Raw genomic sequence first — 26,414 nt, 5'->3', positions numbered from 1 at the left:
AGTATTATCTTCTTGATAATGCAAGTGAAATATTTGCCTTCTTTACCTGGATAAGCATTGAGCTCTTGCTTAAGATTCCTTTATGAAGGTCATTACTATCATTGGACTGGCTAAGTTTTACTGAGCTTGAATCCCATGGAATGACCTAGTGATTTCATTGGAGTGGTGCAGAGGAAACTCAGCATATGGGCAACTAAAGTGGTACTCTGTGTCCAGAACAAGCAGTAAAAGTCTGTCATGGACACTTATATTGTGATCATAAATCAGTATAGCAAATACTAGGACTCAAACCAAATTCCTGTCAAATAAATCAGTTCTAAATTTCTGTCTCTATTTAAAGGAGGTCATCGTGGAGGTTAGAGGATTCTCAGTGTGATTTTGTTAGGTAGAAAAACTACAATGACAAAAGGTTAATGTGGCCTGGCCAAGTGGAAGGAGCTTATTTCTTTATTACCTTGAGTCCATGAAGTGTAGATGCATGGGGACCATCTCAGGTTAAGGCTTCACTTGGCTTTAACCCAACTTGGGACTAGGCCAACCATGGTGTAGACACACCCTCACAGAAACTTCCTGCTGTTTCATTGGTTAGAGGTGCATATGATCAACTATACTGTGCAAAACATAAAGTGTTGAAATTTTGTTCATTATAAAGTTCTAAAAAATTCAATGTTATATTTTCCAAAGTTCATGAAATGTCCTTCTTCCATTAAGGGTCAGTGAGCAATGAATAATTCTTTTCACACTGCAGACTTAGTGTCTTAGCGAGGAGAAACAGATCCCACTGATTTAGAAAGAAGGTCATACTCTTTAAGAACACATAATTTTATGCATTCAGTAGGAAAAAATAGCTTTAAATATCAACTACTCATGGTTCATTTAAAAGGAATAACACACTCATATTTTGTAGAAAGAGAATAAAAAGGCCTATGTCACATTGACTTACTAGGAAAACAAATGGTATATATGTAAATAAAATCATTAAAAATCAGTAGTTCATACCTGTAGTGACAGAGAATGGTATTAATACAACAAAATCCATGGAACATTGAAACTGTAAATTAGAGGGCAGTGGTAGCAGAGGAGAAGGCTGCCTGGATGAGTTATATGTGACTCAGACTTTCAGGAAGGGAGGGAGGAAAGCTGTACATGGGTAAAGATGAGACATGGGGTGAAGGGATTGCTTCAGTGGTTCAAGGAAGACATGCTAAAGCATAATTAGGATTTGGAAGAATACTGGAGTACAGAAAAGTTAAGTAAAAAAAAGAAGACAGTCCTATCACATCCAGCAGACTCTGATTCCCTGTGAGTAACAATGATGTTGATGAACACAATGATGACTATGATAGTTATGATTCACAGGATGCCATTATATATGTGAGGGCAATTTTATGTGACATCTGTCACCCTGCTGACCACCAAGTTGACTTGGTTCGTGGATGTCTTTTCCTTGCCTCACCCCTGTGTGTGTATCCCGCTCCCCTCCCAAAGCCATTGACACTCAAAGACAAGGACCACCCAAGTTAAGGAGTACCTTTCTTTGGTTGAAGGTATGTGAATAGCTGCACTCCTTTGTTAAAACCTTTGAAAAAGTTCACAAGGAAGCCATTTCAACATTTGATGCAAATTATGTGGTTCAAAGTTAAGACAACTCTCTACTCTGTGGGAAACAGAGTGGGGACAATGGTGGAGTTAGGACAAGAACTTAAGGAAACTAAGCCAAACACTATTTAAATTTTTTGTTATTTATTTACATTTTTAGATAAAGTATCACTCTGTTGCCCAAGATGTTCAGTTGATTCTTGAATTTATGGGTTCCATTGATTCTTCCACCTTAGCCTTTGAGCAACTGGGTCTATAGAGGATTACTGCACTGAGGTCGACATTTAGAGCAGAGATGGAAGGTTAATTGGCATTAGTAGCCTTCATAGGAATGATTCAAGGAGTGTGGACTGAACAGAATCTGCCTGATGTATTTTGCGGTGTGCAAGAAAAGCAATTTAACTTGAACTCTTCTGTGAAGTTTCTATCCCCTAGGCCTACAATGCTGAAGATCTCATTTACAGAGGTGCCGATGACTAAGAACTAGACAGGCTAGGAGGGATTGGACAGGGATAACAAGAGAACTAACAAATCTATTCTGGGGCATGAACTTCAAGAAGTCAGATAAATAAATACCAAGAGGAAGGGGGAGGTAGATAGTTGGCTGGAGGAGCCCAGAGCCTCACAGGGGCATAGAACTGAGATGAAAGCCTTGGAAGCCATCAGCATATAGATGATATTTAAAGCCTTAGGCCTGTCAGAGATAGCTCTGCATTAATTTCTACTTCTAACTAGGTATTTTCTGGGTTTCTATGAATCATGGTGATTCACAATTTAACAGGACTCTTCGTAGTTTCTGTTGCTTTGAGTCAGTCTACAGCGCATTTAACCCAGTGCATTAAGGTGGCAACTTCTATTTCAGAGCTTGTTGCAAATTGTTGATAAAATTCAGAGTTGCTCCATTTTATGAGAGTATTTTCCCTCTAGGTACTTTTTCATGCTTTATAATGGACTTGAGAATGTATTATAATTCATAGTGTCAACCTTAAACACATTCCTTGCATGAGGCCTAATTATGTATCAATTTCTGCTTATAGCAGAAGGTATGCTCCTTTTCAAGTTGGAGGGGGTTAGATGCCTGCCGTGTTCACAGACTTCCAGCTCAAATTTTGAATTTATGCCATTTGGATTGTTGACAGTTTGACATTTTTAACTGTTCTAAGTTAAATAAAACATTACTTGGATAAACACAAAGACCACAACGCATAAATGGCTTCATAGTTAAGAATATCAGTAGTTTTCTTTCCATATTTTTTCATGCAGGATTAATAGTTATTTGTACCAATTGCATCTCAATAGATTTTGTCACAGATCATGTAATAAAAGGATTTAGTTTGTAAGTCAATTTATGCTTGATAATGAATGCTTGTTTTCTGTTTCTTAAAACATGAACATTTAATATTATGATTACTGTTGTAATTAGGTAAACAGATTATCTTTCATTGCCATATTTTTTTGTTTGTTTTGTTTTGTTTTTTCAAGACAGTTTCTCTGTGTAGCTTTGCGCCTTTCCTGGAACTCACTTGGTAGCCCAGGCCAGCCTCGAACTCACAGAGATCCATCTGGCTCTGCCTCCCAAGTGCTGGGATTAAAGGCGTGTGCCACCACCGCCCGGCTTCATTGTCATATTTTTATCTCTTTCATTTATTATAACGGGTGAAGCCATCATGTTCAAAATACAACTGACTAGCTATGTCATTGGCCAATCTTCCTATACTGTGTATAAATTAATTTGCTAGGGCTGCTATCACAAAGTGCCTCTCACTGGGTTGCTTTAAACAATAGCAATTTAGCAACCCACTCTGGAAGTCAGAATTTCAGGTCGGGGTATATGAGCAAATCTGTTTCCCTCTGAGACTGTGAAGGTGAATCAGCCTCATGGCCCTCCCCTGGTCTCTGGTGGACTGTAGGCTATCACTGCTATTCCTCATCTTGTGGAAGAGTTGTGCTGGTCTGTGTTGTCATATTGGTGAGGCATGCTCCCTGTGTGCAAGTCTCCTATCCTTCACTCTCATTTCTTACAAGGTCACTGATTCCTTATTGGGATTCTGACCTACCTAATGACCTCCTTCCAGTTTTATTACATCTATAAAGACTACCTCTAAAGATAGTCAAATTTACATGTTCTGGGATCAGGATGCCAGGATTTTTTTTTTCTCTTATGATTTAGTCTGTTCTAGTGTGTAGCCTTTTCCCATTTTTAATGTTCAAGGTCTTCCTGACTTGTAAATGCATTCTGAAGGCTTTCCCTCTTCATCAGTTTTGCTTGGAGCATGTGGGTAGCTCTACTTTATCATATATAGTTTTTATGTTCATGACACAGCGTATGTCTCTTACCACTCACGTTCCCACTGAACTCCAAATGTGTGCTTCTTATTGCCAACTGTGAAACTTACAGACATCTCAAGCTCAGGATGTTCAAAATAAATGTTGCCTTGTCCTGGTCCCAGAGTTATCCTCCAGCTCAGCCTAGAGCCCTCTGAGCCCGTAAACTAAGTTCTAACATGAGCCTCCAAATGCTTCTTTCCCTTAGTCCTTTGCAGTTAGATCCTACTGCTGTTTGGATTTGGATTGCTGCTCTATCCAATTGTAACTATAATTGGGTTACAATTGTAGCAAAAATTCTTGTTTGTGTCAAATAAGGATTTCTTTCTCTGAAGAACAACATGATCCTCCTTAGCATGAAATCAAGGTGCAAGTCAAGATTCCTTTATGGAGGTCCAGGACACAGCCTGCTTCTGTTATTGAGTTTGTTGGCTGACTTCAGCAGTGTTATCCAGTACAGGTGTGGGGGGTCTCTGATCCTTTGCTCCTTGGGTAGCTACGTGCAATCTCCACTTGGCAAAACTACCTGGGTTCTTTGGCTCATGTCAACTCATGTCTCTTCTCTATTCCTATGTCTGTAGCCAGACTATTCCTGTGACTGTAGCCAGGTAGCATCTTGAGGTCTGTGGGATCCTGTGATTTAACTTGGTTAACTAGGGTGATTCTAAAACCTTCCTATTTTATGTCAACTATCTAGAAAGCTTAAGGTAATTTCAAAGCCCCTTCACAATAGAACCCAGGTGAGTTCTTAATAGCATAACTGTGAATGAGGGGATGTAATTCTTCCACTAACAACAGCCTTTTCTCATTAGTTCCATGCTGACACATTCTATCTTCTCTACCACAGCCATCCTATTTCCGGTCCCCACTGTTTCTGGGTAATTACAATAGCTTCCTTTATCATTCTCTCTATGATTTCTGTGAATAGTGAGTGGGATGATCCTTTTCTAAAATATTACCTATAGATCATGAAATTTAGGAATCACTTCTGTTTTCCTTTATAAAGCAATCGAGACTCCATGGGCAAAGAAGAATCAACCTGGGAATATGAATGCTTGAAAACATGTGATAGTAACTGTTTTCTTATTTCTGCTATCTATATATGATAAGACAGTAACCAATATCATTGAGCTATATTTTAATACTGTACATTCATCAATTTAAAAGGGAAATACTCTTTTAATTTGTTAGGCTATAATTAAATTCTTACTGTAGCAAATTTGCTGTAGAAATAAACAAATTGATTTGGTTAGCAGAGATAAAACAATTCCTAGAAGAAGCAGTGGGAGGCAGATGTTGCTTCCAAGCTAAACTAAACTGTACACTGTGTGGAAGTGTGGTCACATCTGTCAACTTCCTTGTCCCTCAGTAAAGTGTCTATAACAAAGCAGGACATTAATAACTCAATCAATAAATGAATGAGAAAATAAAATTTCTTAAGCTAGTAATTCATTTGCTTATATAATAGACTTCTATATTTATAGTTTATCATAAGTTTCAGCTATATATGTGTTTATTGCCTTTTATTTTTAAGGAGCATAATCTTCCTGGGTTTTACATTTCATACTGAAATAATGTGATCATAAAACCACATACAGCAAAGTCTATAATTAGCCATTACTCTGGATTCCTTTTGAGTCTGCAGTCTATTTCAATTCAAAGCATATGTATGGAGGGATAATCTTGGTTATTTAAGGAGAGAAAATTGGGGGGAGAGTCCTTTGGTAAATAGGCCTTCACAGTGACAGTGGAAAAAGGTCTTAAGTTTGAAAGCACTCTGCAACGACAGCATTAGCAAGTCAAATGCACCTAAGCTAATTGTGTTGGCTGCATAGGATGGTGTGTTGCCATGTTCTGAAACTTATGACATTTAGCAATATGTTCTGAGAACCACAGCTGACAGCCTTAACCCTGAAAAGTTAGATGTTACCTGTCTAGTACATTACATGGAGATGGAAAGAAACCTGAGGAGATTTACAGTCTAATGCAACCATCCCATCTGATGGCGGATGTGAGCTCCATTTTAGAACGAAAGGCATAGATGTTCAACAATTTGCTGTGTTGTTGTTAACACACCTATTGTGAAGTCTTCTCCTCTATTCCTCTCCACAGAAGGATACACAACCTGCTATACTTAGCTTTCCATTTAAAATGCTAACTAATTTATTTATACTTACCAAGATACTCCAGCAAATCATTAACATTTTCTGTGATGTGATGTACCAGATCCATCCCCTCACTAATGCTGTGCAAAGACTGCTTCTCCCACAAGTGTATTTTAGTGCTATCAGTCTGATAAGTGTAAAGCAGTATTATGGTTTATTGATTTTTATTTCGGTGTTTAAAAGGGAAGTGAATTCATGCACTAGTCTCTTGTTCATTTCTGAATTTTGTAAGCCTATTCCATTAGCGTTCCCAATGGCTTAGCGTGTCGCCCCTCCATCTGGACTGATGACTGGAAGAGACACTCTGGTCTCCCTGGCCAAAGGGCAGTGGCCTTGTTTCTTGTTGCTACTGCCAAGAAGTGTTTGAATAGCACTGTGGAGTGTCACTGTGATTATTATGCGTACTGACACATGGCCCAGGGGAACTTGCCTGAAAAGAAATATTCTTTTGTGTTGTTTTGAATTCCCAGATCTTTCCAGATGACAAAAATCATGGAACTATTCTTGGTACCAACAATGAAAATAAATAACTCACATGCACTTCTCCCTATAATTTATAATTATGACTATATTAATACAGAAGCAATGAAGCATTGCTGTGAGCAATTTTCAGCATTAAAAGTTAAATTGCTATGGTGGGGTCTTTTATAATAACAAGATAAAATATAAAAGGAGAACTGTTCTTAATTTTCCTAATGAGAAGTATAATCTTTCAGTGATTTCTGTATGTCCAAACTCTTAGAATATTGTTGCTGCCTGCCTGAACCTTGGGAACAGAGGTTAGTAGGAGGAAGGGGTTCCCCTTTTGCCCTGTAGAAAATCTTTCTAGAAATTTCTGTATGTGAGGTTGGAGGTAGCTGGTAAATGGTATAAGATATAATAGTACCTAAGTGTGTTCTCAATAAGCAGACCTGAGTACCTAGATATATTTAAATTGGTGCCTGAGTAGTTTCTGGAATTTTCGCCTGACAGTTTAACTTTCCAAATAAGAATGCTGTGGTGATGGAACTACACCAGGTCCTCTGTGTATATGTCATGCCTGTTAGTTTGGTGGTTTGGTGGGACTGCTAACAGTGGGAGCGGGTGTCTCTCCAACTCGATTCTTTTGTCTGTTCTTGGGACTCTTTTCCTCCTATTGAGTTGCCTTGTCCAGCCTCAATATGAGGGCATTTGCCTTGTATTATTGTATCAGGTTATGCCATATTTGGTTTTTGTCTTTTGGAGGTCTGCTCCTTTCGAAAGGGAGTTAGAGGGGAAGTAGATCTGGGGAGGGAGGTGGGAGGAGTACAGGGAGGGGAAACTGTGGTTGGGATGAATTGTATGAGAGAAGAACCTATTTTCAGTTCAAAAAATGAATCCTGTGGTGGTATAAATTAGCATACTGTTATTAAATTCATAATAACTTTCTGGTTTTAGATATTAATAAGTCCCTGAAAGATTATTGAGAATATCAAGTGATGATTTATTTAAGATCATTTTGTAAACCATGAGGCAGCAGGAGATGTATTCATGTATTATCATAATGATAGATTTTCTGATTTAGAAAATTATAACTTCCTAAACTCATGATGAGGTCTGAGAAGTAAAGAATTAAATATTTCCAATTAAATCTAATAAAATAATTTAAATAAATTTAAAATAATTAGAGATTTCCAAACAGGTCACATTAATTTTTTTTATTATTAAGAAATTTTAATTATTAAAAAAATTCTATTCATTTTACATACCAACCACAGATCACACTCTCCTCCCTCCTCTTGCCCCCAGCCTTCCCCCTCCAAATCACCCCCCATTTCCACCTCCTCCAAGGCAAGGTGTCCCATGGGGAGTCAGCAGAGCCTGGTACAATCAGCTGAGACAGGTCCAAGCCCCTCCTCCCTGCAGGAAGGCTGCACAAAGTGTCCCACCATAGGCACTGGGGTCTAAAAAGCTGGCTCATACACCAAGAACAGATCCTGATCCCCCTGCCTGGGGGCCCCCTAAACAGTTCAAGCTAATCAACTGTCTGGCTTATCCAGAGGGCCTAGTCTAGTACCATGGGGGTTCTTCAGCATTGGTCCACAGTTCATGAGTTTCCACTAGTTTGGCTGGCTGTTTCTATATGTTTTTCCATCAAGATCACATTAAAATTTAACATCTAAATTTCATTTCTAATAACCTGAATTAAATCTATTTCAGTTATTAATATGATTTTTTAGGAAAAAAATTTCCACAAAAAGTAAAATTCATATAAAATAATATACTGTTGATTGTCTACAGTAGTGAAAGACGTCACCCCATCATCGGTACAGAATAGCATGAACAACAAACATCATTTTAATTACTTCATATGCGTAAAAGTGGCTGTCATGCTGCTATGGAAAACAAGGAACCACTTGCCAAACTACTTTTCTACACTTATCAATTATCTGTTTGTCAATAATATGAATACATGAGACGTGTTCTTATACGTTCTGACATGCACACATGAGAGCACAATATCACATCTCCTTTAGTTAGACTTCAGTACCAGAGATGAGTAGCTTTAGCATGTGTCTGTGTCTGTGTGGCGGACTATGAAAACGGTCGTCATTGGGCAGAAGATTCTTTGTGTTTTGTTAACTTGATCCAGGCTGCATCTTTGGGCTTCCAGTGGCATCAGCAAACAAGCGCTGTCAAATCTCTTCGCAGCATCTGCCCATGTGTTCCCCAAGAATTCTATCTCCATCAGTGTTCTGGTTTCCTTTCTGTTCCTGCCTTGGGAGTTGTTGACATTTCTTTTCAGATCAAGCCTTTCATTAGTAGTATCATTGTCTGAAACTGTTCTACTCAATAATTTTGAAATAACAGTGTCCTGCGCTAGTGCTCATTTTAAAAGATTTGTTCATTTGTTGGCATATTTTTCTACTTCGAAAAACAAAGCACAAGACATATTAAATATGTGTATAGAAAAATTTCAGTACATATTATACAAAAGCTATTTTTAGCTATATTTCTTACTTAGGAGTCATTGAGTACTTTTCATAAACTGAATGAGCCACATAAAATATTAATATTCATGTATATATGTTTTTAAACCCCTCCCCTCATGCTATACATAATAAAAATGCTCAGGTTCCTGGTTGTCCCATAGTAGCATATATATATATATATATATATATATATATATATATATATATAAAATATTGATGATGACTACCTCATTGACTTTCTTGGGCAGCCAGCAATATCACCTGAGGAAACTTGTGTACGTGTTCCAATCATTTATCATTTCAGCCCAGACCTGTTGTTATGGTTGTACTTCAGAGGCCAAAAAAAAAAAAAAAACCTCAGTATTTGAGACTTTCCAAAAGTAGTTATAATTGATTCATATCAAATCAATTCTTACCTGGAATTCCTCAGTATGTAACTGAAGTATTGCCTGGATTAAAAAAAAAAAAAAGAATGCCATCAAAAAAGCACATGGATTTTCTACCTGTAGGTTCTCAGGCAACTCTCAAGAAGTTAGATGACTGAGTCCATGTTCTATTCCTCATCATTGAAATCAAATAATGTGTTGGTCAATATTATGATCACATAAAACGTTTTGGCTCAGGTTCCTTTTTGTCATACACCAACACAAGTATCACATGATCTTCCTTTAGACTTTAATTTCAGCGATGAAATGATGTAAGGTATGTCTGTGTCTGTGTATAGGATTACATGCCTAAAATCCCAAATGGAAAAGTCTAGTTGCCCAGAAAGTTACAGAATTGAACTCTGGGCAGCCGAGGGAGCCTTGAATGAATGTTTAAAAAGCAGGTGAAGTCCTGAGTGGATGTATATTGTTGATATGGACATGGTCATGTGCCTCAGACCCATAAGAAATTGGCAAAGCCTTGCTCCCTGGGTCAGGCTTAGAAGGGTGGCAAAACCTTCCTGTGGTCTGAGTGTAAATGCTGACAGTGTGTGCAAAAACTAGTAGCTACCGCCTTCTCTTTCCAGATGTTTACAGACTGAGACTTTTGGACTAAGAGACCACCTACGAACATCTAGCTAAGTCCTCCTCCTGCCCTCTACATAACAGATATGCTCAAGTTCTGGATGTGTCATAGCAGGTGTGCTCCATTAGAGCCTTCGTGGCTGTCCTGATCCCAGTCTTTCTGAACTTGCATGTGTCTGTGTATTTGTCTTTGCTTCATTCTCTGGCTGTTCTGAGTCGGGTCAAGTTGTCCTGGACATGGTAGCATTCTCAGGTACCTCTTACCTTTGACCCCCATTGATCTCACAGATGAATAGAGGCTCTGAGTTGTGTATAGACTTTAGGACTTGGCAAAAGTAAATTAAAAAATAAAAGACAAAACATTTATTTCTTTTGTCAGCATGGATGTAGTACTTTGAGAAAGTGAAACACATGGCAAAAATACTGTTGGTATCTTAACAATTTCATACACAACAAATTAATGAAAATCCTCCAATAATTTCATTAAATTGGAATCCATAGGGCTGTGAAATGGCTTGATGGATAGGGGCACTTGTCACTAAACCTGATGACCTGAGTTCAATCGCTGAATTAACATGCCAGAAGGGAAAGAATCCACAAGTTCACCATAGCTTACTCTGCCTCTCTCCACCACACAGTACATATACACATCACAAATAAGTGCATTTAAAAAAAAGTAAAAAGTCATAATTCTTGCAATGTTAAAAATCAGTAACTATACAAGTATCATAAAAGATCTATTAGAGGTAAAATATCTGCTGAAGATGACATTTTCTTCCAATTTTGTAGAAACTGTAGCATCTGACTTACAAGACAGACTGACCTGTATATTTTTGTTGTAGTATACACTTCCTTTTGTTGTTGTTTTTTTTGAGCAAGTCATTAACAGATACTAATGAAAATGTTCAGTAAAGGTACCTACTTTTGATTGCGTCCCATACTTTTCATGTGCATTAACAGATTTGTTTCAGCTCTTCACTTTCAGTCCTGTTATTAATACACGAAGTGGTACATACCACCTCTTTCTTCAATTTGCAAACCTTTCCAAAGGAGGCTTATTGAAAGGGAAGGGGAGATGTGTTTCCTTTTATTTAAGGAAGTATACGTGCACCGTTCAAATGTAGTCATATATAGGAGTTTAGATTTGGAGGTGTGTTATGGACTTTCACTGTGTCTAAAACGACTGAGGAAATCATGTTTGATGAGGAATTGCTTAGTGGATAGATTGGAAGGGAGACAGCCACAGCTTTTCATGCCAAGGGAACCTGGCTGATGTTGATGGAACTGGAGGCTCTCACCAGGACTGTGTTGTTTTCAGAGCAAAGCGGACTGCTGAGCCTTCAGCATTCTGCAGACATTTTAAGAGCATAATACAATACATCTGAGGTGTGACTCTGAGGAGACAGACTGAAAGCCTCATAAGTGAACACTGGTCACTAATGGGTAAGAACTCTGAGCGGCTAAAATTCAAAAATCGCTTCTACCACTTAAAGTCTGTGTGATGTGGGAAAATTATCTAATCACAGAATCTGTTTCTTCACTGGTGAAATGAGATCATAACCCACTTCACTGGAATGTGTGCATAAAATGTGGAAATCCCCATCATATGCCTAAGCTGTTGTTTTGATGTAACTCAAATGTAGGTATTTCCTACCTTGTGGACAGGTGTGTACAAATGCACTTTCAGTAGTACAGCAACTAAGTTACTCTTGATATCCAGGAAAGTTACCTAAAGTAGAATCTGACTATTCTTAGTATCATTATTCCTTAGATTTTTTTTTTGGGGGGGGGGGGGTCCAGGATGTTCATTAGTAAATAGCTCACCTTCTAGACTGGGGCCTGATTATTATAAATTCAGACCAAGAGTTCAGAAACCTAGCATGGACAAACAGCTAAATGAGCCTTGATTTTTCATTCAGTACTTGTAAGAAAGTAGTTGTGAAATGTCAAGGAGTCACTCCATTCTTAGTGCACTGAAGATATGAAGGGACAGGCTTCAGTAGTGAGGAGCTTTCCAGAACTGTGAGTGAATCCAAGTGGATTCTTACTAATTCAGTATTAATTCTACAACCAGCTTAAGTTATGACATACAGTTATGGCTCCTGGTGTCATAGACTTGTATAAAAATTTCAGGAATGAAGAAAGATGCATTCATAGTCTCACAGAAAAGTCTTCAAAATTCACAAAGGATAATGCAAAAGATAATCAACAAATGACAAGGTTCTACTCCCTCTGTGAGTCATGTTAAAGTAGTATAGAGTGCTACCATATTGTGAGCAAAATTCTCCATGTGTGTTAGGGTGTGGGGTGGGTCCTGTTTACCAATGGCGCAAGTTCAGGCCATAAATTGACAAGGATATCTTCCACAATTTTTTCCACGTTTTTTGATGTGTGTGTGTGTGTGTGTGTGTGTGTGTGTGTGTGTGTGTGTGTGTGTCAGGGTCTCTCATAGCACCCCAAGCTTACTGATTAGCCACACTGTCTATCCTACATGCTAATGGAATCTACCTCTCTCTCCCTGTCCTCAAGCACTGGGGTCACAGATGTTTGCCACTATGCCCTACTTTTGTGTAGAAGCTGAGGAGTGCCTCCATAATGGCTTTATTAAATATCATTTCACTTACATAAAAGCTCATCTCATGAATACCTCATGTCTTCATGCTTGGACAGCGAACATGTCCCCCACTGACTCATAGCCCCACTCTGAAATTGTTTGATTCCAGATTAGTTTGATCTTGTTGAACCTAGTACCCTAAAGTACCCCACATATAACTAATCCTACTGTAAGACCCAGAATGTACTTATAGGTTGATCTAAGCTATCTGAGAAGAAATATAATGAACAGTATAATTCATGGAGGATTGATAGTGTTATTGGATTTTTTTTTAAACCACAGACCATCAAACAAAAGCATAAGGAGAATAGTAAAGTCCAAGAGTTCCAGGAGTGCTGGTTGTAATGAGTCAACCTGGCCTCGTTTATTCCTTTGCCTTAATGACTACACATTGTCACTACAGTCCGCTACACTTAGCTGGCCAAGGTGCTTGTTAACTCTTTAGATCGAGGACAGAATGTCCTGGCATCTGTGTTGGAAAGTGTGATACTACTCAAGGACTGCATAACCTACAGGGAGTAATTCTACACATAGGCTTATATCAATATGATTTGATATATTGAGTGGTAGTATGTTTTTAAGAATTTACTCATACTTGTTTTAAAGTATCATATTGGTTTCTTTGCATCTTACTGTGGGTTCTGTGTATGTGTGTGCCCGCATGCAAAAATAGTTTTCAAGTAGTCTCTTTAGCTGGGGTCTTAGCCAAGCACATTGTGTGAAGAACTTAAAATGCTTAGTCATGTGCATTTGCTTATTGGTATTCCTCTGGTGCCACGGCCAAGGGCAACAGAAGAATATGTAAATCCAACCAGAGAAACAGAGCTCACTCTGTTTTGACAGGGTATTACTCATGATCACCACTTTATATAAATGATAGAAAAAATGTAAGAATGAAATGAGCTAAGTATGCAAAAAATTGAAACAAATGTCATTTTTAATGCTGAGAGAATAAGATGCAATTCTAAGCAACCAGATGAACTGAATTATTTCCTTCAAAGTTAATGTCTTAAATATACACTTCAGATGTATAAAGAGTAAAATATAGTAGATTTTCTCCACCCAGTTATAAACAAAATTTGGGCTCGGTTATACCACAAACTGTCTTCTGTAGTTTAAAACTGTACTGTATTCTGCCAGTGATTCCCTATGTATGTGCCTGTGTGTGTTTGTGTCAGAGAATGAGAAAGAGAGAGGGACATTGTAAAGGACTCCTTTACAAATGGAACCCTATAGTTCTTTTACTTCTGTTATTTGGTAGAAAAACATATGTTAAGAGTAGATCCAGCACAACTTGCTGTCATGTAATTCAGTGGTCTAGGAATTCTAGTCTACAGGTTTTCCAAAACACAAGTCATGGATTTCATGGACTCCCTATTTACAACATCAAGAATGCTGAGGGGTCAAGGAACAGCTGCCAGGACGGTCAAGTTCACATCCTGATTGAAAAACACAATGCTCACTCCTAAGATAGTGAAATTAGTTTCATGCCAGGATGGAGAGCTACAACTAATGTTGTTTGTTAATCTGTCATTGCTGGAGCTTTACTTTGAGATAAAATGAAGGAGAGCATTGTAATTTGCTTAGTGTGAGGTCCTAGATACTTTGATGGAACAAGTTGTAGCCGCAACACATTTAATTAGTGAGATTTACAATTCTCTGCATTCCTCGTGACAGCATTCAAGTCTATTCCGACTGACAAATATGAGCTAGTATGTGAAGGTGTGCAATTCTGGTGTCAGTGACAAGAGGCTTGCTTTGTGTCTAACAAGCTTCCCATAGCACAGGGAAGCCAGAGCCATCACTGGGGCTCAGGTTTTATCTGAGAAGGCCACTGCTGAGTCCTAGGCACAAGTCCAACATTGTTTGCAGCTTCCTCTTTTCTCCTTTTTCCTCGCTTTGCCACCTCCTACAATCTGTCTTGGCCATGGACATCAGCAATAACTGCAGGCCTACATGTGAAAAGCTGAGCTAGTCCCAAACTGTTACTCCTTGCATTTGTTTAATTGCTACAGCATCCCCCTGCTGGAGCTTCTCCAGGGCCCTTGGAAGGGCAGCTCGGTAATTTGACTGTCCATCATGTATCATTTTATAACTTAGACTTTGGAAGGATAATGGATAGAATTATAGACACTTATAGTGGATTGCTTATTCTAACAAAAATGAAAAGACAAAATTTCTGGAAAGATGTGGGTTATGAAAAGACTCATGGAATTATCAAAAGTCTTATTAAATAGAAAATTTACACGCTGATGTGACACCTAATTGCAAATTGCGACAAAGCCACCTGTTTATAATATCAGAGCTTTCGGTGTTAGTATTACTTCCCTTCCCACTCTGAATTTACAATTAGAAGATAAAGCCAAGTCATTAAATATAACTTTGTTTCTGTCATGGTATGAGAAGGCCACAGCATACCAAATTATTTTTTAAATGAATGATCCTATATTACATGGCTATTCCTCTACCTCTGAGTTCTGCTTTTAGTTTTTAAAAGCTAAAATCATTTTCTTTTCAGTGATACTGCTGAAAAAAAATCTCTAAGGTTAAAATGTTTGGGTTGTTTTTATAATCATGAATATTTAGTAGCTAAATAATGCTCCAGTTTCAAATGCACATTTCTTTTATAGCCTCAAAAAATCTAGCATTGAAAGTAATTTAGGACTCATAATTTTAGTGGGATATGCTTTAGTTTTTAGCATTTGATACCAAAATGGGTATAACATCATTTCTCAATTAGCTGGTTTATGGGATGTTTGTTATTAATTTTAACTGTTAAAAATGTGTCTTGTATCACCTGCAAATTTCTAGAAATACCTAGTAATTAGCATGATTAACTCATCTTGTATGTATAAAAATGATATTAGCATATATTGATTGTTCATAGTGATAGGTTTAATGGAGATATTTTCATTCAAGTTTATCATGTACGTTGACTATATTCGGTCATGAATTATGTTCCCATCCTCCCTCCCCTGGGACTTTTTTTCTATGTGAAATACACAAATATAAAAGTTCTCAAGTCATCAAGAGCAGCTCACTATCATTTGTGTCGACTCAGTCTTAATGTCATATGCAGTTTCTGGTGATGTGTGTTCTTTGAGTAGTAATCCATTGGGCACATATGTCCCTCTGTATCTATTCTAGTTATGAGACACAAAAGGACTGTAGCATATAGACTGTTGGAAGCATCACAGTAAGTGAGTTGTGGTGTGCTGATATGCATGTTATAGGCAGTCATTTTCCCCCTAATTCATCAAATTTAATTAATGGTTACATATTTTATGTCTTTAAATTTAATATAGAGAAACATCAAGACACAAATTAAAGGTTGTTCCTGTTTTCCATGGCTTAAGCCATTGTTTTGTTGTTATCAAATCGAGAGAATCCTCTGTTCTCCTAGTTTTCCAGGGTTACTATATCTTCCTTTGTTCTGATGCCTGAGGTTCGAACCCAAGACCCCGTGTTGCATACTGAGTGGGGTCTGTGTCACAGAACTGTGTCTTTACTTCCTAAAAGTTTTTGTTCTTTTGTTTTTAGATTACAAGTTTTGTTGAATTTGTCACAAAGAAATATTAACCTACATGTGTTAGGATTTACCTTAAACCATTTTTTTTTATACAACCTCACAAGTTTGAATTCATTCTACTCCACTTCTGTGAACGCTAAAAAAGAACCAAGTACCAAAATGGTGGTGGGAGTATAAAATTCTGTTTGCCATCACGCTAGGATATGCTGAATCCAGGCATTTCTTTCCTGATAACATGAAAATGCATATTTATTTACAAAGGAGGAGAGGAGGGGACAAGGACCGTGTACTGGGGGGAGGGGCTTAGATTCCTAAGTGGAATCTTCAACTGGAATGCCACATTATAAAGACATTAAGAGGGACAGGGAACCTCAGTTCAAACTCCTGTGAGACAAAATACTGTTGAGGGTTAGGACTGGAATTGAGGGTGACACAGAACTGCAGCTTTAGTTGATAGCCACTTCCCTAGTACTGTGCATCATACCCTTCTCTTCTAAATCTGTTAGGGACATCCGTAGCTGGAGTTTTCTCCAATCCTGCCTGGACCACCATCAGGACAAATCTCTCTCACTTGCCAGTCCCACAGCCGCTCAGACCCAACCAAGTAAACACACAGAGACTTACATTGCTTACAAACTGTATGGCTGTGGCAGGCTTCTAGCTATCTAGTTCTTACATCTTAAATTAACCCATTTCTATAAATCTATACCTTGCCACATGGCTCATGGCTCACCAGTATCTTATATGTTGGTACTCATGGTGGCTGGCAGCATCTCCTGACTCAGCTTTCCTGTTCCCAGAATTCTCCTCTTTGCTTGTTCTACCTACACTTCCTGCCTGGCTACTGGCCAATCAGTATTTTATTTATACAGAGCGATATCCACAGCAGACATCAGTTCAGATAAATTTTCCATAATGAAGATAATGTACCAAAGGGTTTAAATATAACTGTGTTGGTGCTATAAATTTAAAAAGTGGAAATATGTCAGAAAGAGAAGAAAGAGATCCAACAATGTACAAAAGGTCCAGAAATTATAACTGCAGAGCAAAATCATTGCTTCCAAGTCCTGTAAGAGAGGGTTAACTCTGTTCTTTTTCACAGCCTAATGGAACTTAAAATTGTGAAAACAAAAATTCAAAGTAAATGTAAGACAAGGTATGAAAAGACTATCTGAACTCATGGAAAATAGAACAGTAGAAAAAGTAATAAACCCTTTGCCCAAGTGAAATCGTCTCAGAAACATCAAGAGAAACAACAAATAATGGAGAAGCAGGGGGAAAACAAAGCAGGAAGACGAAAAATACAGAAAAGCAGCCAAAGGGAAGGGAACAGATGCAGAAGGTACTTGGCTGGGAGAAGGTCGATCAACTCTTACGAATACATTCCTTACCTGGACTTCTTGTTTACAGACAGGAAATAGCCCAGCTTTCTTCATCTTTTCTGCAGTGTTCGGTGTTGGAAGGCATCAGGATGACTCCCTTAGAATTACTTGGAATGAAAAGCTCTAGATTTACAGTACATACTTTTGAGTCCCATACCTGCCAAACTGGGCAGGATCCCAGGAACACTTTCACATAGTCATAGTACACCTGCCGTTGGGGAGCTCTTCCCTTCTGGGATTATGCAATGGGCATTTGCCCTCCTTTCAGGCAAGAGAAAAACCGTTTCCAATGGGTATTAACAGAGAACAGATTCACATATGGGCCCTTTTCTGCAAAACTTTCTTAAAAACAGTACAATATAAGTCGAGTTAAATTGAAATGAGAAATTTAGATTTACACATGCAATTCTGTTAAAACACTATTGAAATTGGTGTGGAGAATGTTTGGCCTAGAACTGCAATATAATCTATGGAATTTGATACTGGTGACTTTTGTTACTGTTTTGGTGGCTTTGGAGCATGGTTAAATTCAGTACCCTGATGGCTAGGAAAGTGTTCTACAACTGATTTAACTTCCAGCCTTGAATATGTGTGTATATGTGTGTCTGTGTGCACTCACAGGTGTGCACTCATGATTGTGGAACCCTCAGGAAAACCTCTGCTGTGTGTTTTTCAGGTCATGTTTTTTTGTTGTTGTTTGTTGTGCTTTTTCTTTGAGACAGAGTTTCTCATTGGTGTGAAACTCACTAACTAAACTAGCTGCCTGCCAACAAGCCCAGGGTTTGACTTTGTCATCACCTTCCCCAAACAGGAATTTAACATGCCTGGCTTTTAAAAACCTGGTTCTTGGGCTTAAACTTGTATCTTTGATCTTGCTAGGTATTTATTTTACTGAGCTATTCCCACAACCTTGAATTTTTATGTGCATGTGTGATGTATGCATGTGATGTGCACATGTGATGTTTGTGGGGTGTGTGTGTGTGTGTGTGTTAGAGAGAGAGAGAGAGAGAGAGAGAGAGAGAGAGAGAGAGAGAGAGAGATGGCACATAGGCACACAGCTCATATGTGGGTGTCAGAAAATGGCCTTCACTGTTAACCCTTGCCTCCCACCGTGTTTGAGACAGGCTCTCTTTATTTTTTTTACTGCTATACTCTGAACATCAGGCTAGCTGGCCTGTATTTTTTCAGGAACTCGCCTATCTTCATCTTCCATGACTGGGATTATTCCGGGATTATAGGCACATGCTACCCGCCTCACTTGATTTAACATGGGCTATGGGAATAAGACTCCCTGCTTTTACAAGCCCTTTACCTGCCAAACAATCTCTTAAACTTTGACGTTTTAATAGGCTTGCACTGCTTTAAAAATCAACAGTTTCATTTTATGAGGCTGCCATGTGTTGTGGGTTGAGCAAGAATGGCCTCCGAAGGTTGTTTGAATACTTGGTCCCCCCCCACCTCCCCCCCACCCCCTCTTGGTAGAGCTGTTTGGGAAGGATGAGGAGGTTTGGTCTTGTCGGAGGAGGGGTGTCACTGGGGGAAGGCTTTGAGGTCTCAATAGCCTATGCCATTCCCAGTTGACTCTCTGTTCGTGGCTGTGTCTCAAGACATGAATTCTCAGCTACTGTGCCAGCACCATGTCTGCCTGTCTGTTGCCATGTTCCCTGCCATGATGGCCATGGACACTAAACCCTGTAACCATGAGCCCCAAATTAAATTCTTTCTTTTATAACTAGCCTTGGCCATAGTGTTTTATTACCACAATAGAAAAATAACCAAAATACCACATTGAGTGCTTGTGTGAACCGACCTCAAATTGAGTATCTGTAAGATGGGTACTGGTAATGTTTCTTTTATGCCCCAACCAACATTGTCTTGACAGCTTATAGTTGTCAACAGTTGTAGAATTGGAGCAGGTGCCCCCAGATATTCACAGCAGCCACATTACATAGGGATGCAATCTGAGTTTCAAGTAACTTTCTTTGGCTCGTCTAGTTATAAAGTTGACCTGCTATTAATTTGGTCCACAGTTCAATTAAAAATGTTTTAAAGCTGAAGCATTTGTTTTAGGCTAAAATGGAGAGAATATCTAGGGTGGCTGAAAGATTATATCAGTATATAAAATTTCGCCCCAAATTCAGCATCTAGACGGGTCTCTTTTCTGTGCATCTGGTGAGTGCCTAAGATTTTTGCCTCATTTTATTCTTTTGAACTGCAACCTCATTTCAAAACCAAAAATACTAAGAATAAGCACTTACCCATCTTACAGATACACTGCTTATCCAGCAGCTGTCCATCTTTGAAGCAAACACTGTGTTGACTATAATATGAAGTAGGTACAATCTTGTTTTTTAATTCACTCAGGAGTCAACATCCAGAATTGGTCTGGGAATCTTATTTTATGATCTCTGCTTTTAGAAAAAAAAAAGGGTTGATGCTGTTTGTGTTTGTTCCATCTCTTCAGATTGAGATAAGGATAGCTAAGAACCCAGGTACAAATCTGGGGCAAAAGAAAGGAAGATTAGAAAACTAGAATTTGCTAGGCTGGCTAGTGGGAGGGTCCTTTTGTGATGAAATGTTGCATAAATAATGCCGGTGGGGGTCTAAATTCACTGTTGCCATGGAGACCTTTGTGCCTGGCTGAACTCTATTCTTCCCTCTTTTAAGACAGCCACCACTAGGCTTGCGCTATCTGATGCATCTTGCTTTGCTTTCTCTTAACACTGCTTGCTAGTGGAAGCAGAAATTAAAGTGTGGAAATCCGACATCCTGACTTTCCCAGGACTGCTGTTCTCTGCCTTCTTGGACTTTGAGCCCCTTTGCTTGCTTTTAGCTTTCTTTCCAGGAGGGAGGAGCAGGTGGGTGGAAAGCCTGAAAGAGCCAGCTCTGTGCCTGGGGAAGGAGGGCGTTGTAACCCTTCTTCATCTTTAGGACTGGTGGACTTTCCTGCCTGGACCACTGTGTTCAAGTTTGTAAGGACCCTTTACTTCCAAAGGTCCAGCAAAGGTAAAAGAAACAAAATAAAAACTAACCTTATTTGGCTTTCCAACACTTTATTATTCGTGTTGTGTTTGTGACGCTTTTCAAGCTTTGTAGCTGGGGACTGAGAGTTCTGTTTGGAATATAAGGTAAGAATTTGTTCCTGACCTCACAATTGTTGGTTTGTTCAGTGTACGAACACTGAACTTGGGAGAACCAAGTAGGGGACTGAGCAGAAAGGGATTGTGAGGTCTGCCACTTCAGTTCCATCTCCACTAACCATCGTGTCTGTTCAGTGATCGTTTTTTTTTTTTTTTTTTTTAGGGAAAACTTGGTCTGTAATAGATGCATGCTTTTGATTTCATGAAAGTTATAGTTATTCATGTCAAAAGTCATAATTTGTCAAGAAGTGTGGTTTTATTTCAGAACTTTAAAAAAAATTTCCTTAAGTGAATAAGCTGGGAAGAAAATATCCATAGAGAATAAAGACATGAAAATCAGCTGGTGGTGTAACTATGTGAAGTAAATACAAGAACCCAATACAGTGGGTCACTTGTTGCTTGGCGCTCCCATTCTTGTGGTGATTGCATGGTTCTCAATGGCGAGTTTTACATTAGAACCAGAATACAATAATTATACGTTGTGATTATGGTAAATGGTGCAGGTATAAATGGATACATGCATCCCATAATTGTAGAAAGCCGTTATCATGCCAATGTCTTTACCTTTCTCTGATTCAGATATTTCATTGAGAGAATCATTGCCCCAAATTGACAGTGACTTAAGCTGCTCAGTCATTGTGGTTAAGAAAGTTTCTGAGATACTTAACAGGCTGTTGATGCTAACTGAGGGCAAACAGGCAATGTGACGGTGATCACCATGGTAACTGCCTGTGGGAACCGGACATGAGATTGTCATGTCTGTAGCATATGTGTATATGATAGAATTGTGAGTGATGTAACATGGAGAGCCAGGGAATGTTTACACTTTTGTCTTTAAAACTGAAGTATTTCTGAGTGGCTGATCATAGTGATAGGAGATGATTTCAGATCAATGATACCAGTTATAAATGTATCCCGATTCCTTCCTGGAGTTAGGTATCTCTTCCAGAGGATCATAAATGGCTTCTTTAATGCAGGTGCTAAGATGAATTACCATATTGATGTAAACATGACTTCTTATTTTTAGTTTTTGGTGGGGAAGGTCTTTGTAAACAAATTTATAAAAACTTTAATAAACTTTTGATAGAAACATACTTTTACATCTCAAGATTTTAATTACCCACCTCAGATATTTTTATTTCGAAGGTGTTCACGAAGAAAGCTTGCACATACTCTGCAGGTGCACCTTAGCTCAGTAGCTCAGTGAATTAAAAGTTACAAGTTTATGCTAATCGTATTACATTTAAGAAGACATTTCATTTTTAAGACATGAAAGCAAGCTTCACTGAGTGGATTTAAAATAGTGCTTTAAAGGCTGGGGATGGGCCTCAGTGGTGGAGCAATTGCCTAGCATTCACAAGGCCGTGGATTTGAGCCCCAGAACCGCAATAATAAACAAAAGGAGTAGTCATTTTAGAAGGCTTTAGCCTTTGGCAATATGTTCTATATTTATCATTAGTTAATAATATTATCAAAGTATTAGAGTAATTGCCTATGAAGCTTCACTTTAGGCACATATGATAGACACAGATTTTTGAAATGAATGCAGTGCACTTTAGATGTCTATGAACCTTCAAACTGTATGACACAATACATGTATGTAACCAAACAATTTTAAGTTAAGTAATTAGCTCATATGGTTGCCTATTTCCCCATGTCACATAGTTTAAGTGCTTGACATGGGAAAGTAATTTGAACAGTATTTTAAATGTAAGTTTCTGTATCAGGCAGATACAGCAAAAGACACAAAAAGAAGTTCTGAAACAGCATCTGAAAGCATAAGCAGAGTTGAATGTGACTCAAAAAGAATATACGCTATGAGGCTTTCCAAATGCCAAGCTGAAAATGCTATCTGTGCGATTTTATTTCTAAATGCTAGCCAAACAGTTAAGAAAAAGAGATAGTTTCACTTGTCTAGAAACATCATTTGCTCAATAGTCATAGATCTAGTCCAAGTGGCCCAACTCTGCCAAGCTGTGGAGTCCTAGGTAGAGAGTCTGACAAAACTATTTGGATCAGCTTAAGATGCAGGCTATTGCGTTTCTCCACTTAGTTATGTCTGCAGTTTTTTCATTGTCTGTGTATGTTTGTAACACTATATATTCAACCAATTTAGTTTTAAGCCCCCTCTGTGCTTAAATAAAGCAAAAAACTCCAAATGGATAAAAATGTTATGCAGGGTCAAGGAACTAAGCAGTCTGATAGGATCTAGATATCAAACCAGGAACGATGCTATAGTAGGTGATTTGCAAAATAAGTTAATAAAAATTATTTCAGGTAGAAGTCTAAAAAACTGTAAACCTTGTCATTTTACCACTCTAAACAGAACAAAATTGGAATCTTTATGGTTTGAAAAGGGCTTCCATGGTCCTCGAACTGACTCCTAGCCTCTTCTGAGATCCGTACCCCCCCTCCGGCCCCACCCCGCCCCTGCTGTTTGCTGAGCAGAGGAAAGCCCTAGTTGGAGCATGTGCTCTCCCCTTAGCTTCTGCTTTTGCAGTTTGGTTTGCTGTGCCATCCCAGCTCCCCTTCCCTCGAGCCTTCGGCACAGATTGGTCTCCCTTCCTCTCTGAGTCCGCTCACATCTTTGATCGTAGCCCTAGGTTTGTTCTAGAGGATCCTACTTACATTCCTCCCCTGTCATCTTCTTCTTCCTGAATTATCGCTCTTTGCCTTTATTGCAGGGAGCATTCCACATCAGTGACTGGCTTGTTCACTGTTCTGGAAAGTCTTGTGTCAGCTTGACACAAGCTAGAGTCATCTGAAAGGAGAGAACATCAATTGAGACTAAGCTCCCATAAGATCCAGCTGTAAGGAATTTTCTGAATTAGTGATTGATGGGGGAGGGACCAGCCTATTGTGAGTGGTGTCATCCTTGGTCTGGTGGCCCTGGGTTCTGTAAGAAAATAGACTGAGCAAGCCATGGGAAGCAAGCCAGTAAGCAGGAGCCCTCGGTGGGTCAGCTCCTGTCTCCATGTTCCTGCCCTGTTTGAGTTCCTGTCCTGACTTACTTTATTGATGGAATGAATACAATGTAGAAATATAAGCCAAATAAACCCTTTCCTCCCTACCTTGCTTTTTGGTCATAGTGTTTCATCACAGTAATAGAAAACCTAACTGAGACATTGACTGTTTTCTCCATTAGAAATATATACTTTGGAGGGCAGAGATTTTTGTATTCCCCCCCTTTCATGATCTGCATCTTTGCCCAGCATATTTGATGAATGAGTAAATGAAGGTATGTGTATAGTACCATAAACACAGAGTTCTGCTTCCTTTCCTAGACTTTTAAAGATAAAGGAGGTAGTGAGTATTCAGGGTCATTACTTGCAACCAGATATTTTATCTTGCAAGAGAGAAAGTGACCTTGCTGACACTGCTGTACCCCCAAATAAGGCATCGTGACGGAATGGGGATCCTGCTTTAGCACTGTGTAAAGTCAGGTAGACTTTTAGTCAGAACACATATAATCTCTTTTCAAGGCATTTTTTTTTTATTTTTAACCATGTGCATATGTGTGTGTCTATGTGTGAATGACCACTCTTGACTGCAGGTGCCCTCAGAGTGCCAAACAGGGTGTTGGGTCTCCTGAAGCTAGAGTTATAGACGGTTGTGAGCTCCACAGTGTGGGTGCTTGGAACAGAACTTGAGTGGGTTCTCTGCAAGAGCTGTAAGTTCTTGTAACTACTGAGCCGTCCATCTAGACTACATATTGAAAAGTTTGATTACTCAATATATAATTTTAAAATAAACTGCAAACTCTAGGGATTTGATAAGCATGACATTGTGACTAATTCCACAATTCCCTTCCCCAGCTTAATTCATTCAGAGATCTGAGAATTATTTTCTTTTCTAGGAATAACGCAGACTTGGTGTGTGATTTCTTATTGTCTAGGTTGGTTTTATTTGCTTTTTATCTTAGTTACTTTTCTATTTCTGTGCTAAGATATCATGACTGAGGAAACTTATAGAGAATGAATTTATCGGGGCCTTCCAGTTTCAGAAAGTTAGAGTTCATGGCCATCATGGGAGAGAGGGGAGTATATTAGCAGGCAGGCAGGTGTAGAGCTGGAGCTTTAGCTTAAAGTTTATATATTAATCCACAAGTACCAGGCAGACAGAGAAGATAGACAGACAGACAGAGACAGAACTCACTGAGAATGCACAGGCGTTTGAAACCCAAAAGTCCACTCCAGATAACACACTCTTCCAACAAGGCCACACCTTCTAGTACTTCCAAATAGTTGCACCAACTGGGGAAAAAGTATTCAAATATGAGCCTGTGGAGGTTATTATCATTCAAATCACCACCCTTTTTATTTTGTTTTTATAAAATGCTGATTTCGGGTCTGGAGACATGGCTCAGTGTTTAAGAGCACTGTTGCTCTCGCAGAAGACTCAGGTTCCCAGCACACATGTGGTGGTGGTTCACCCCGCTACATAACTCCAGTTCCCTGGGATCTGATATCCTCTTCTGATTTCAATGGGTACCAAGTGCACAAGTTGGGTACATGCACGTGCAGGCAAAGTACTCAAACACAAAATTTAAAAGTCTTAAACAAGAGCTTTTTGGAGAAGGGGATGGGAGGTGGGCTGGAGGAGAATGTTGTGGAGGAGCAGGAGGAGGAATGAAGGAGAGATCTGTGGTTGGTATGTAGAATGAGTAAAAAATTTCTTAATAAAACAAAACAAAAAAAACAAGAACTTTTTAAAAAAATTGTCACCTGTCTGATTTTTTGAGCATAAAGCAAATAGATATTAGCAGATTTTGCCTACTGAGTGTCACCTACCATTTTAGACATAAGCAGTAACATTGGAGTGCTTGCTCCTATAAGAAGGGAAGCTGTGTATATGATTACTTATTGCATAGCTTCCTCACTAGTCACACATTCCCTCATTATGAATTGCATCTGCCTCACTTCATTTCAAGCCCTCATGTTCTTCTGAACCAATTTCTGGTAATTTTCATCAGCATTAATAGAGCTTCTTCAAGAGATACTATATTCAGTGTTGAGTTGTTAAATGTAATTAAATTTAGTTGCTGAGGTTGAAGATTGAATGTGTATACATTACTATGGAATACTTCTGCCAAAAAAAATTAGAAAGCTTAACTATGGAGGTGGAGATGGGAAGGAATTAAAGAAGGAGACATTGAGTCAACTGGGGACTGTGACCATGGAGTCCCATGACCGTTTGGCTAAGGGCTCTGAGGTTCTTCTGCATGATGAGGAGTTGCACTGGCAACAGCCCAGAACTGGCCTGGCCCTTGCATTTGTTGGCAGACTCAGGTGTATTGTGGGATATATTTGGTCAATAGGGAGCACATATATTGGCTGAGAGCCATACATTTTCACGTAGGAGTGGTATACCCTGATTTTAATGTTGTGGTAATACACTGTTTGCTTAGAACAACGTAGATATTTGTAGATTTTTTTAATTCCAGTTATATAGGAATCTCAAATTAGATGGAACACTCCCCATGAAGAAGGCAGCTGAGTTTAGTGACACCCCCAAGCCACGTTAGCTCACCATGTTTAATGCTTACTGCTCTTGTAGAAACTGGTTAACAAAGAAGAGCACCATGAGGTGTTCTCTGGCCCCCACCAGTGTCTTCTGTTTACTTATTTTGTTTTTGTTTTAGCTTTTGCTTCATTTACTTGTTTGCCTCCATATTGGGGTAATGTATTTTGACAATGGAT

General features: G+C 38.9%; 1 protein-coding gene across 8 annotated transcripts in view; it reads left to right on the top strand.

Annotated features, from left to right (window-relative positions):
* Ctnnd2 (catenin delta 2) overlaps positions 1-26,414 on the top strand; it is an 863,700-nt gene that overhangs the window by 268,965 nt on the left and 568,321 nt on the right. Inside the window, exon 1 of one of the 8 annotated variants that reach the window (XM_052743027.1) lies at positions 20,293-20,581. The exons of the other annotated variants lie outside the window; for them this stretch is intronic. The gene's annotated coding sequence lies outside the window, so the exon portion shown is untranslated. Of the gene's footprint in view, positions 1-20,292; positions 20,582-26,414 lie in introns of those variants that run through there. 8 annotated transcript variants of the gene reach the window in all.

This window comes from Peromyscus californicus, unplaced genomic scaffold (assembly GCF_007827085.1).
Source record: "Peromyscus californicus insignis strain IS unplaced genomic scaffold, ASM782708v3 Scaffold_18__1_contigs__length_77618521, whole genome shotgun sequence".
NCBI classification, from domain to species: domain Eukaryota; kingdom Metazoa; phylum Chordata; class Mammalia; order Rodentia; family Cricetidae; genus Peromyscus; species Peromyscus californicus.
The sequence above is the reverse complement of the archived record's forward strand: the minus strand, read 5'-3'. Positions and strand labels throughout refer to the sequence as shown.